We start from the raw sequence: 13,011 nt of genomic DNA on the forward strand, positions 1-13,011 counted from the left end.
CCGAAGTTTCTTGGGGTATGCGGGGTTTTACAGACGCTTCATCAAGGATTTTTCTAAGATTTCTAAACCCCTTTGCAATTTGTTAAATAAAGATGTTGTTTTTGACTTTAATGATGATTGCATGCATGCCTTTCTAACTTTGAAAAAATTATTAGTACCTGCACCTATAATTGCAATTCCCGATTGGGGACTACCCTTCGAATTGATGTATGATGCTAGTGATTTTGCTTTAGGAGTATTTTTAGGACAGCGGAAAAACAAAGTGTTGCATGTAATTCAGTATGCTAGTAAAACACTGGTTGATGCACAATTGAATTACACCACCATTGAAAAAGAATTGTTAGCCGTAGTTTTTGCTTTTGATAAGTTTCGTTCTTATTTGTTAGGTGCAAATGTGATCGTATACACCGACCATTCAGCACTCAGGCATCTATTGGCAAAGCAAGAAGCAAAACCTCGGTTGATAAGATGGATTTTACTACTTCAGGAGTTCGAGTTGGAAATCCGAGATAAGAAGGGGTCGGAAAATATGGTGGCTGATCACTTGTCAAGAATTGAGAGACCACTCAAGGGAAGTGAGGAGGAATTGCCAATTAGAGAAACATTTTTGGATGAAAAGTTGATGAGAGTGGAAAAAGCACCATGGTAGGCAGATTTTGCGAACTATTTGTCATCAAGGGTGCTCCCAAGTGGTATGACGTATCAACAAAAGAAAAATTTTTCTCAGATTTAAAGTTTTACTTTTGGGAAGAGCCATTTCTTTACAGACACTGTGCAGATCAAATGATACGGAGATGTGTCCCGGAGGAGGAGATGGAAAGCATCCTACGACATTGTCATGAGAGGGAAGTTGGTGGCCATTTTGGAGGGGCTAGAACGGCAGCCAAGGTTTTACAATCGGGTTTTTATTAGCCAACCCTCTTTAAAGATTCTTTTCGGATGATTCAGGAGTGCGATCTATGTTAACGGGTAGGTAATATTTCAAAAAGAAATGAGATGCCATTGAACAACATCCTGGTGGTTGAGCTTGTTGATGTGTGGGGGATTGATTTCATGGGTCCTTTCCCAAGTTCTTTTGGGAACACATATATTTTGGTAGCGGTGGACTACGTGTCGAAGTGGGTAGAAGCAGTTGCATTACCGACTAATGATGCTAGGGTAGTAATGAAGTTCATGAGAAAGAATATTTTCTCCAGGTTTGGGGTACCACGGGCAATCATTAGTGATGGAGGATCTCACTTTTGCAATAGGCAAATGGATGCACTATTGAGTAAGTATGGAGTGACACATAGAGTTGCAACACCGTACCATCCACAGACGAGCGGGCAAGTGGAACTGTCGAATAGAGAACTCAAGGGGATTTTAGAAAAGACAGTCAATGCATCTAGGAAAGATTAGTCACGAAAGTTGGATGATGCATTATGGGCTTACCAAACTGCCTTTAAGACTCCTATTGGTATGTCTCCATTTAGGATGGTTTATGGGAAAACGTGCCACTTGCCGGTTGAACTCAAGCATAAGGCATACTGGGCTGTCAAACAGCTAAACATGGACTTGAAAGCTGCTGGAGAAGAAAGGATGTTGACTTTGCACGAGCTTGATAAGTTTCGTCTCAAAGCATATGAAAATGCTCGGATTTATAAGGAAAAGACGAAAAGGTGGCATGACAAGCATATCCGGAAGAAGGATTTTGAAGTAGGGTAGAAGGTGTTATTGTTCAACTCTAGACTTAGGCTTTTTCCCGAAAAACTCAAGTCTAGATGGTCCAGACCGTTCACAGTGACAAGAGTTCACCCATACGGAGCAATGGAAGTGTCACATGAAGAAAAGGGCACTTTCACGGTAAATGGACAGAGACTGGAGCCCTACATAGATGGGATGTTGAGGCACAAATCCATCCTAATCCGGCTAGACATCCCGACTTGAAGGATGGAGAGAGTCAAGCTTTCGACTATAAACAAGCGCTCCTTGGGAGGCAACCCAAGTGTTTTTAATTGTTTATTTTTCATTTTGGTTGTTTGAAGTTGTTTGCATTCAGTATGAGTTTGTATGATTGTTAATCTTTGTGTTTTTGGGTGTTTCAGGTGACATTTTCAGCAAAAGAAAGGAATAAAAATGATCCAGACTTTGCCGGGGCGAAGTAGCAAAATAATTATGGGAGCTCCTGGAGAGTTTCGCCTCGGCGAAGGAAATGGGATAGAAATTTTGAAAAATTTTCTAAGGCATTCTCGCCGCGGCGAAGAAATTTCTTCGCCGAGGCGAGTTGCCTCTGTCTGTCTTCACCACGGCAAAGAATTCTTCTTCGCCACGGCGAGACCTGGGTATGGTTTTTAGGGTTTGTGAATGATGAACATCGCCGCGGCGAAGCTTGCTCTTCGCTGCGGCGACGGTACTTTTTTATAAATACCCACTCTTCTTTCTCATTCTTCATGCGACTCTTCACATTCACTTGAGAGTAAAATTTTCAAAATTCAATCTTTTGCTTCCCTAGTGCTTTTCCAACCAAATTTCTTACTCTATAACATTCCTAAACACCAAAAAAACCCATTTCATCAACAATTTTCGCGAAAATTTCACGAAAATTTTTGGATAAAAAATTGGGGGCTTTTCAATCTGGGCTGTTCTTGGTTCAATTGGTGGCGAATACTCCTTCATAGCGGTAAGATCTCAAGTTCCCTAACCTTTTTATTGCACAATTTCAAGTTTTTGATTGTAGATCTGAAAATTTTTGTTGCGATTGAGTTGTGGGATTTAGTTGATTTTGAGCATTGATTGTGTTTGAAGAAGGGTAGTTCGTGCATAGGGTGATTGTTAGGAGTGTGGGTGTTGAATTATTGGAGTGTTTGTGTAGAATTGAAAATTTGAAGTTTGGGGGTAAAGTACAAATTTTTGGAAGTGTGGTGTGTTTTTGTAGGATTGAACTGATTGTGTAGAACAACTAGGTTTGAATTGTTAGGGAGATTTTTGAGTGAATTTTAATTGTGAACAATGCCTGCCAAGATTAAGCACCCATACACTGGTAAGGGCAAAGGGAAGAAAGTTGACAACCGTTTTGTAAGTGAACAAGCCCGTGAAAGGTATGAGAAGGCCATCCAAAGGAAGGATAAGGGTATTATTCCTGAGCGCGGATTGACTTCTAGTCACGCCTTGGATTGGAGTAGATGGAGAAAGTGGGAGATTTTTATGAGTGCTTCTACACTAGCGGCTGTCGAGCCGCTAGTAAGGGAGTTCTATGCCAATTTCCCGGAGAGTCAGGAAGGAACAGTTTTTGTGAGAGGGGTTGATATGCTTTTTAGGGATAGGGAGATCAATCAGTTCTACAACTTTCCTAACCTTGGTCATGATGAATACGTCCGGTTTTAGAGATCACGGATTGAGGACAGTGTCATCCTTCAGGCCCTTGCAAAACCGGATGCAGAACGGGCAGTGTTGAAGAAAGAGAAGAAAACCATCAAGGGAACTCAGTTGACCCCGATGGCTCGACTGGAAGCTGCATGCATAATGCTTCTGATCAAGCTCTTTGATCGCTTGGACACTTTCCATATTGCTTCTAATCGCGATTACCTTCTGTTCGCTTCTTCCAGATCACATGCTCTTGAGACACATGATTATAACACATCTACTTTAGCTTGCATCCTTCTTATCTAGCACATCTGGTCGCTAACTTTAGATCACAAAGCCTTTAGATCATTTTTATGTTTACAGAAAGGTATCACATGTCATAACGAGATGGTATCCGCGACTGGTTAAATAAAAAATGACAATTTGAAGCGTTAGAAGATTCTCGATATGCAACAGAAGTTGAGTACAAGAAACAATTGAGATTCAAAATGACACTAATTTAACCTGTTTGAGGCAATATATTCTTTGTCAAGACAGACAGAGTTTTTCCAGGAGTCAGTTTAGCCTACTATTTAAGATGTGGATAAATTGCCTCATCTGACTGTCTCAAAGAACTGGAATCTGGAAGAAACAAGAGTTATATAGGCTTACGTGATAATTACCTTTAAAATTAAACAATTATAAAAAAAATTGCTTACGAACTTGATAAGTTGCATTGCCTTGAAGAAAAAAAAACAAAAAAACGCAACGCTTGCAAACCCTTAAAACCCAGTTTGTTTAGATTTGTTTTGACAAGCACTTTGCTTTGTTTCTCTTCGATAGCAGATAAAGCTCAGGTTTGGATCAAGTCCTTCCTCCGTTAATCCATGAAGTTGATGAACAATCGAAGCAGGACAATGCTGATACTAACGAAAGCGATAGTAACTTGCAAATCACGTGCTTCTCCGACCCTCGTAGATGATGTCACTCTCAGTTTTCATATCATCTGTTTCCTAATTAGGTTCTAGTTCTAGTTCTACTTCTACTACATACATAACGTGATATGCATAACTAGATAGTAATAATTTACTTTGATTTTTGTTGCACAAAACAAGTATATGCTTAATGTTGGTTGTAACTCTACAAAATTGGCCGCTGATATGCAGCTGTGCCTACTCAGCCTAAGTTATTTTAATTCAATATTTTTTAGTAAATTTAAATTCATCATGAACTTCATTTGAAATTATGAAAATCATCGTTACTATAATTATTAAATGAATTTTCAGCTAACATATATTTTAATGAAACCAAAAATTGTCATTGTAACCAAATATATTTTGGTGTTAGGACCCGGTAATGAGGTACGAACCTAGAAGGAAAGAGAAAAAGTGATTGAATTTTTCTTACTGTAATTTTTATGATGAGTTTAGAACAATACAGTGAGTGTTAGTTCAATACTTGAGGAGTTTCTGACAATACTAGATATGGCATTACGTGAAGATTAGGTATTGTATGGGCCAAAATTCTTGGGTCTTATCAGGCCCAAGCAAATTTTTTACGATGTAGGCCCAAGGCCGTGGCCTAATTCCGATTGGGCCAACATCATAATTCATGCCATGGCCATAACGCACGGCCTAAACCCAGCATCTTTCTAGATTGGGCATCACCATTGGCCCACCTAGGGCCAAGCCCATTGGTCCAAGAATTAGGACCTCTCTTATTGGGTCCTATCCTAATTCACCCAAGATTCCGTATTTTAGGTGAATTAGGACTCTTAATCCTATTGAGGCAAGTAAATCCGGATCTTTTCGTATCACTAACCTTTACCATTAGGATTCAAAGTCCTACTAGATACAAGATCCTACGACTACTATATAACAGGGGTCACACTTCTGTTTGGGCATTCAATCTCTACCACCTACTCGCATCGAACTCTTACTTCTAAAAGTTATACACCTACACCGTGTTGATAATCTATGGATTATACAGTTTTCATTAGAATTTTTAGTCGGATTTCAGGTACTTTTTAGTTTCATTTTGACCTGAATTGTTACTTAATTCTTCACATTTTGTGTTTCAGGTTAAATGGATATTTGAGCAAATAAGGACAAAACTGGAAATTCTGGACTCAAAAGTACGGATCTCAGGAGTTGGGAGAGTTCTGAGCAGGATAAAGCACTATGAGGCTTGTTACAGAGGGAGAGCACCGAGGATCGAAGAATCAAGTGAAGATGCAGCAGAGTGGTAGTTTTGTAAATTCAGAACTTTTCAAGAAGTTTCGCCGCGGCGAAGAAATACTCTTCGCCGCGTTGAAGTGAGCCAAACACACACAGATCTGTTTAGTTCTTCGCCGCGGTGAAGTTTCTTCTACGCCGCGGCGACGGTTGTAATTTTCAGTTTTGTAAAACACACACTTTACTTTGTGCATGTTTTTCTGAGGACTTTGGGCGAGGTATAAAGAAACACTAGCCTTTTGGTCAGGGGTCGTCCAGAAAATAGGTTTAACAGTTTTTTACATTTTTCTTTGATTAGGGTTGAGCATTTTTAGAGATTAGAAGGTTGAAGATTCGATTTTGACACCAATGATTCATCATTCGGGAGATTTCTTGTCCTTCTCTCTACTTTTCATTATGTTAAACTTAAATATTATCGTTTTTCTTAGTTGTAGTGTTGATTAGAGCTATGTAACTCATTTTGGGTTAGGTTTTGATGGAAATTCGGATTTTATTTGGTTAAGTGTTTGTTTGTTTTATTTTCATATGATTATGCTTTGGTTGTGTTTTGCTTTGAGTTTTATGCTTATATTTGATGAACATGATGAGATTGAGAAATGAATCATGTTAAGCTTCTTGGGTATCACCATTGTAGTATTGGATGCTAGGATAGATTCAAAAATCAATGAATCATTGTAGGATTCTTTTGCTTAATGAGTTTGGAATTGTTAACTTTCAATTTGTTAGGTGTGGAAAGTTAATAAGGAAGAATAGGAAAACATAGCTTAGAAGGTATGTTTAACACCTTAGTGAATCCGATTTATAACCAGTGCATATGAATGTGAATTTAGTTTAAGGGTTAATTGGCTGGAAACTAAACCCGCCTTAAAAACTGCCTAGCAGTATTTGGCAACCTCTGGTATAACAACGCCACGTGCACCTTAATTTTTAGGTTTAACCCATAAAATCCGGATGAAGTCAAAACCCTTCCCATTTTAATTGAATTGAATTTTCCGTGTTTTCATTTTGCTTCGTAGTTAAAACCTTAAGTTGGTAGTTCCAGTTTTTGTTTACTTTAATTAAAAATTGCTCCAATTATCCAAAGAATTCGGTTGCTCCAACTTGAGAACATTAGGAAACTTATAAGTGCTTAGCTAGTAGTCCTCGTGGAAACAATACTCACCATCACTTTATTACTTGAGCGATTAGTATACTTGCTACATTTGCATGTTGTAGGAAACACGCATCAAGTTTTTGGCGCCGTTGCCGGGGAATAGTTTTAAGTTAACATTGAGTTTTTCTATAGTTAGCTAGATTGGATTTTTTATTTTTTGTTTTATTTTTGTTTATTCTCAGTTTTTTGTGATCTCACTTTCCTCCTTTCTGTTTTTGCAGTTTATGCGAAGAGCGGACATCACCCAGTGGTTCCTGTTGATCCTGAATTGAGAGAACCATTAACGACGTAATAGAGAGAGAAGAGAAAGAGAGGATTTAGTTGTTAAGTAGAAGAAATAGTTGTTGAAATGGCAGAACCAGAAAACAGGACACTAAGGGAATTTTTAGTTCCCACGGTGAATGGTAGTGGGTCAAGTATTACTAGGCTACGGTGCAAGCCAACAACTTTGGATTAAACCGACATCACCATGATCCAACAGTCTTAGATTTAATGGAGATTTGAAGGAAGATCCGAATCAGTATATTACAAATTCTTGGAAATTTGTGACACCTTCAAGTCAAACGGAGTGTCGGATGACGCCATTAGCGTGAGGTTGTTCCCATTCACATTGGGGGATAACTAAGGGATGGTTAATGGCACTACCACTGGGAACTATAACACTTGGCATACCTAGCACAGAAATTCCTTACCAAGTTCTTTCCTCCAGCTAAATCAGCAAATTGAGAAATGATATCACATCATTTCTACAAGATGAGTCCGAGTCTTGTATGAGGCATGGGAGAGCTACAAGGAGTTAATGAGGAAATGCCCATACCATGGCTTGCTAGTTTGGCTTCTAGTCCAAACATTTTACAATGGATTGATGGGTACCATGCAAACCATGGTTGATGTACTTCAGGAGGGGCCTTATAGAATAAGACACCAGAAGAGGCCTATGAGCTGCTTGAGGTTTTGGCAAGCACAACTATCAAAGACCAATGAGAGAGCAACACCAACGAAATCTTCGGGTCTTCATGAAGTTGATGCCTTTACACCATCTCAGCCAACTCACGGCACTTCAGAAATAGTTGGGAAGTATGCATGTAAACTCTATTCAAACACCTCAACTAACTTGTGATTTTTTTGCAGGTAATCATGTGAGCAGCGAGTGTCAAGTTGGGAACACATTTGCTTCGTCATCTTCATCAACGGCAAGTAAATTACTTGGCAGGAAATCAGAGACAACCAAACAACCCTTACTCCACATACAATCCGGGTGGAGAATCATCCAAATCTGGCTTGGGCAATCAGAACCAGCAAGGTAATCAGTGGAATCAAAGAACATTGCCAAACAACCAACCAGGGTGAATAATCAACTGGAGATGGAAGAGTGACAAGTTGAAGACATGTTTGGAAAATTCATCAAGAGACCACGGGTTTCATGAATGAGACGAGGACAATTTTAGGAATCAAGGGGCGTCCTTCGAAATCTTGGGGTACAAATGGGCCAATTGGCCGAGAACTAAATGAGAGAGCTCAGGGTTCTTTACCGAGCAACACGTTGATTACCCACGTGAGCAGCAAATGCCATAATTTTGAGAAGTGGGACAGTTTTGGAAGAGGTAGAACAAGCTACCAAGGAGGTTGAGCAACCCGGAAAAGAAAATTCTGATGAGGAAGTAGATGAAGAGTTGTTGCTGAAGAAAATCAAGTGGTTTGGAGGAAGAGAAAAAGAAAAAGGAAAAGAAAGAAGAGAAATTGCCATTCCCCGAATACCATCAGAGTTGGCACATCACACCCACCTGTGCCTTTTCTTCAGAGATTAAAGAAAAAGAATCAGGATAAGCAATTTTCAAAGTTTATGTGAATTTTTTAAAACTTTGAAAATTGCATATTAACAATCCTTTTGCAGATGCATTGCAGCAGATGCCGAGTTATGCGAAGTTCCTGAAGGAAATCCTTTCAAACAAAGGAAGTTAGAAGATAGAGAAACAGTGATGCTCACGGAGGAGTGCAGTGCCATCCTTCAGAAAAAGCTACCCCCGAAGCTTAAAGATCCAGGGAGTTTTACTATTCCTTGTGTTATAGGAGATATTACTTTTGATCGTGTTTTATGTGATTTAGAGCTAGTATTAATTTGATACCTTTTTCTTTTTTTCAGGATTGGGAATTGGTTAGTGAAGCCAACGACCATATCGTTGCAACTAGCGGATGGTCAATAAAACACCCGAGGGGGATAGTTGAGGATGTTTTGGTGAAGGTGGGCAAGATTATTTTTCCAGTTGATTTTGTGGTGTTAGACATGGAAGAGGATAAGGAAATTCCTCGATTTTGGGCCGACCATTCTTGGCCACGGGGAAGCACTTATTGATGTACAGAAGGAAAGTTACTGTTGAGAGTCCAAGATGAAACAATAACTTTCAATGTCTTGAGGCGATGAAGTTTCCGGCTGAATCAATTCATGTTTCAGTGTTGATGTGGTGAACAGATTGGTTTGGACACTATTGAAGAGAACACCCCACATTACCTCTAGAAGCATGTATAGCCAAATCAAAACTAGTGGGTAGATGAGTCGGCTAGTAATGATGTGCTAGGATGTTAGAAGCACTTCAACCGATTGATAGAGTCAAGATAGAGAATTTGAGGAGTTTGATTTTGACAAAGAGAAGGAGAAGGAAAAAAAAAATGAATAACCTCCAAAGCTAGAATTGAAACCTTTCCCTTCCCACTCAAATACTTTATCTTAGAGACTCGAAACCTTCCCAATGATCATTAGTTCAGGTCTGAGTACATTAGAGGAAGAGCGGTTGTTAGATTGTTAGGAACATAAACTGCAATTGGATGGACCATATCAGACATTAGAGTATATCACCATCATTTTGCATGCTAAGATACTCATGAGGATGATATAGCCTAGAGTGCAACCACAGCGTAGATTGAATCCTTCATGAAGGAGTGGTGAGAAAAGAGGTGGTGAACTCTTAGATGCGGGGATTATTTATCCTATTTCTGACAGCCCATGGGTGAGCCCTACAAGTGGTTCCAAAGAAGGGAGGTATCACGGTGGTAAAGAATGAGATAACGAGTTTATACCAACAAGGATGGTGGCGGGCTGGAGAGTGTGCATTGATTACCGGAAACTTAATAGGCGACAAGGAAGGATCATTTTCCATTACCTTTTATTGATCAGTTGTTGGAGAGTTGGCAGGACATGCCTATTATTGTTTCCTGGATGGGTATTCAGGATATACCAGATCCCATCGCTCATGAGGATCAAGAGACAGACCTCACTTGCCCCTATGGCACCTTTGCTTACCGAAAGTACTTTGGGTTATGCAATGCACCAGCAACATTTCAAAGATGCATGATGTCAATCTTTGGACATGGTGGAACGTTTATAGAAGTCTTCATGATTGACTTCTCAGTTTTTGATTCATCTTTTGACAACTGTCTAACTAATCTTTCTCTGTTTTGCAGCAATGTAAAGAGACGAACTTGGTGCTGAATTGAGAAATTCACTTCATGGTCCAAGAGGGAATAGTGCTCGGGCATAGGATTTCCAATGATGCGATTGAGTTGATCGAGCAAAGACGGAAGTGATTGAAAGCTACCACCACCATCAAATGTCAAAGCAGTCCGAAGTTTCTTGGGCATGCGGGGTTTTACAGACGCTTCATCAAGGATTTTTCTAAGATTCAAACCCCTTTGCAATTTGTTAAATAAAGATGTTGTTTTTGACTTTAGATGATTGCATGCATGCCTTTCTAACTTTGAAAAAATTATTAGTACCTGCACCTATAATTGCAATTCCCGATTGGGGACTACCCTTCGAATTGATGTATGATGCTAGTGATTTTGCTTTAGGAGTATTTTTAGGACAGCGGAAAAAACAAAGTGTTGCATGTAATTCTATGCTAGTAAAACACTGGTTGATGCACAATTGAATTACACCACCATTGAAAGAATTGTTAGCCTTAGTTTTTGCTTTTGAGTTTTCGTTCTTATTTGTTAGGTGCAAATGTGATCGTATCACCGACCATCAGCACTCAGGCATCTATTGGCAAAGCAAGAAGCAAAACCTCGGTTGATAAGATGGATTTTACTACTTCAGTTTCGAGTTGGAAATCCGAGATAAGAAGGGGTCGAAATATGGTGGCTGATCACTTGTCAAGAATTGAGAGACCACTCAAGGGAAGAGGAGGAATTGCCAATTAGAGAAACTTTTTGGATGAAAGTTGATGAGAGTGGAAAAAGCACCATGGTAGGCAGATTTTGCGAACTATTTGTCATCAAGGGTGCTCCCAAGTGGTATGACGTATCAACAAAAGAAAAATTTTTCTCAGTTTAAAGTTTTCTTTTGGGAAGAGCCATTTCTTTACAGACTGTGCAGATCAAATGATACGAGATGTGTCCCGGAGAGGAGATGGAAAGCATCCTACGACATTGTCATGAGAGGGAAGTTGGTGGCCTTTTGGAGGGCGAGAACGGCAGCCAAGGTTTAACAATCGGGTTTTTATTAGCCAACCCTCTTAAAGATTCTTTTCGATGATTCAGGAGTGCGATCTATGTAAAACGGGTAGGTAATATTTCAAACAGAATTAATTATTAATTTTTGAATAATTTCTTTTAACCCCCAATATTTCAGATTTAGCTAAAATACTCCCGCTTATATAAAACTTTAATAACAAAATCACCCCCACCACCCTGCTGCCATCGCAAACCATTACCGGAAGTCGCCTAGAGTTGCCTGGAGTCACTGTGAGTAGCCCACCGTGACTGAGAGTCTCTGATATGGCAGTTTTCGGCTATATTAATGGCCAAAAATAGCCATATTAGACTAGATCTGGCTGGATGGGTCTGGTTGTTCCCTAGCCATTATTGACCAGATCTGGGCGAGATCTACCCAATAATAGCTAGGGATTTGGACGTTTTTGGCTATCAATATGGTCAGAAACAACCATATCGAAGCCTCCCAGCGACTCTCAATCATTTTTGGTGACTTTCTGGTGGTGGTCCGCGGTGGTTGGCCCGCTGTCGGCAGTGGTGGTTAAGCGGCATGGTGGTCTGTAATTTGTTTTAAATATAAGGGCAATATTGTCCAAAATTTTTATTAATAGGGATAGAATTGTAATAAAAATAAGATTACCTTGCCAATCTTACAATACCTAAGAAAATAGATGTAATCAGAGTACCTCCAATATTACCAACAGTAACTACTGTTGGTATTGGAAGATTATCGGAATCTTATATTGCTTGACAACCAAATGTGGTAATCAAAGTAATATAAGATGACATAACTCCAGTAATGTGATATTACCCCCAACCAAACGCCCCCTAAGAAACAGTTGAATCCCTTCGGCTAGTTAACTGTCTCTGAAAACATTGATGGTGACTCTAAATCAACGACCTCTTTCAAGCAGCACGCATGATACGTTTACAAGTCCTAAAACACTTGNTGTGAGTTTTCTTATAGTTATAGTGAAGTCTTATTTGGTTGTTATTGTTCTTGTTGTTGTTTTGAGTTGTAGAGAGAAGACAAGACAACAAAGGAAAGGAAAAGTGCTAGAGAAGCCACTTTTTCACAAGGTAAGTAAATCCAACCAAGTTGAGTTTTGAATAAGCTTTTGAGTAGAGATTGTGTATGTATATGTGTGTATTATGCTTTCTGAGAATTTGAGATGTTATGAGTATTTGTCTATGTTGATATGAATTTAATTGAGTTATGAGAAGTGTTGTGATTGCATGATGATGAGTTGAGTTTGAGTTGAAGTTGGAGGAGTTGTGTATGAATATTTTTGGGAGTGTTTTCTTTGGCAGGAATTTTGTTTTTATGAGTGTGTTTTCCTCCCATTTTTGATGATTAAAGAGAAGAGTAGAGTTATAGATAAGTAGAGCTTTGGTATGCACATGAGTTGTTTGAGGAAATGCCTAAGTGAAATCTGCCCTGTCACAGTCGTGACTTTCTAGGTAAATTTTGGGCATCTTACAGACTGAACTGGGCTGAGACAAAAACATCAAAGTTGTAGCCCTGTATCTAAGCTTTAAAACGAGACCAAACCTGTAGCAATCCGAGGTGTATAACGCAAGTTATGGTCTTCTTAGTGTGACCTGCGCAGAATGGCCGTTTTGAGGCAATCTTGCATTTGACATTTCATAAGTGCATTAGTGAGCATGAGTTGTCCATACACATTTTTCTTATGCACTTAATAAGTAGCTTGAGACATGATAGAGAATGTAAGTATAAGGTACTTTAAGAGTAAAAAGAGAGAAAGAGAGAATAAGCACTAGAGAACGAAGAGAAGAGAGAATAGAGTAGGTTAT

At 39.3% G+C, this 13,011-nt stretch overlaps 1 non-coding gene across 1 annotated transcript; it reads right to left on the bottom strand.

The window, feature by feature from the left end:
* Positions 1-7,427: 7,427 nt before the first annotated feature.
* Positions 7,428-7,533, bottom strand: LOC116114476. The gene has a single exon (XR_004125553.1). It is a non-coding gene; the product is annotated as a small nucleolar RNA R71 (small nucleolar RNA).
* Positions 7,534-13,011: the final 5,478 nt, after the last annotated feature.

The sequence above is a fragment of the Pistacia vera genome, unplaced genomic scaffold (assembly GCF_008641045.1).
Source record: "Pistacia vera cultivar Batoury unplaced genomic scaffold, PisVer_v2 Contig71, whole genome shotgun sequence".
Classification (NCBI taxonomy): domain Eukaryota; kingdom Viridiplantae; phylum Streptophyta; class Magnoliopsida; order Sapindales; family Anacardiaceae; genus Pistacia; species Pistacia vera.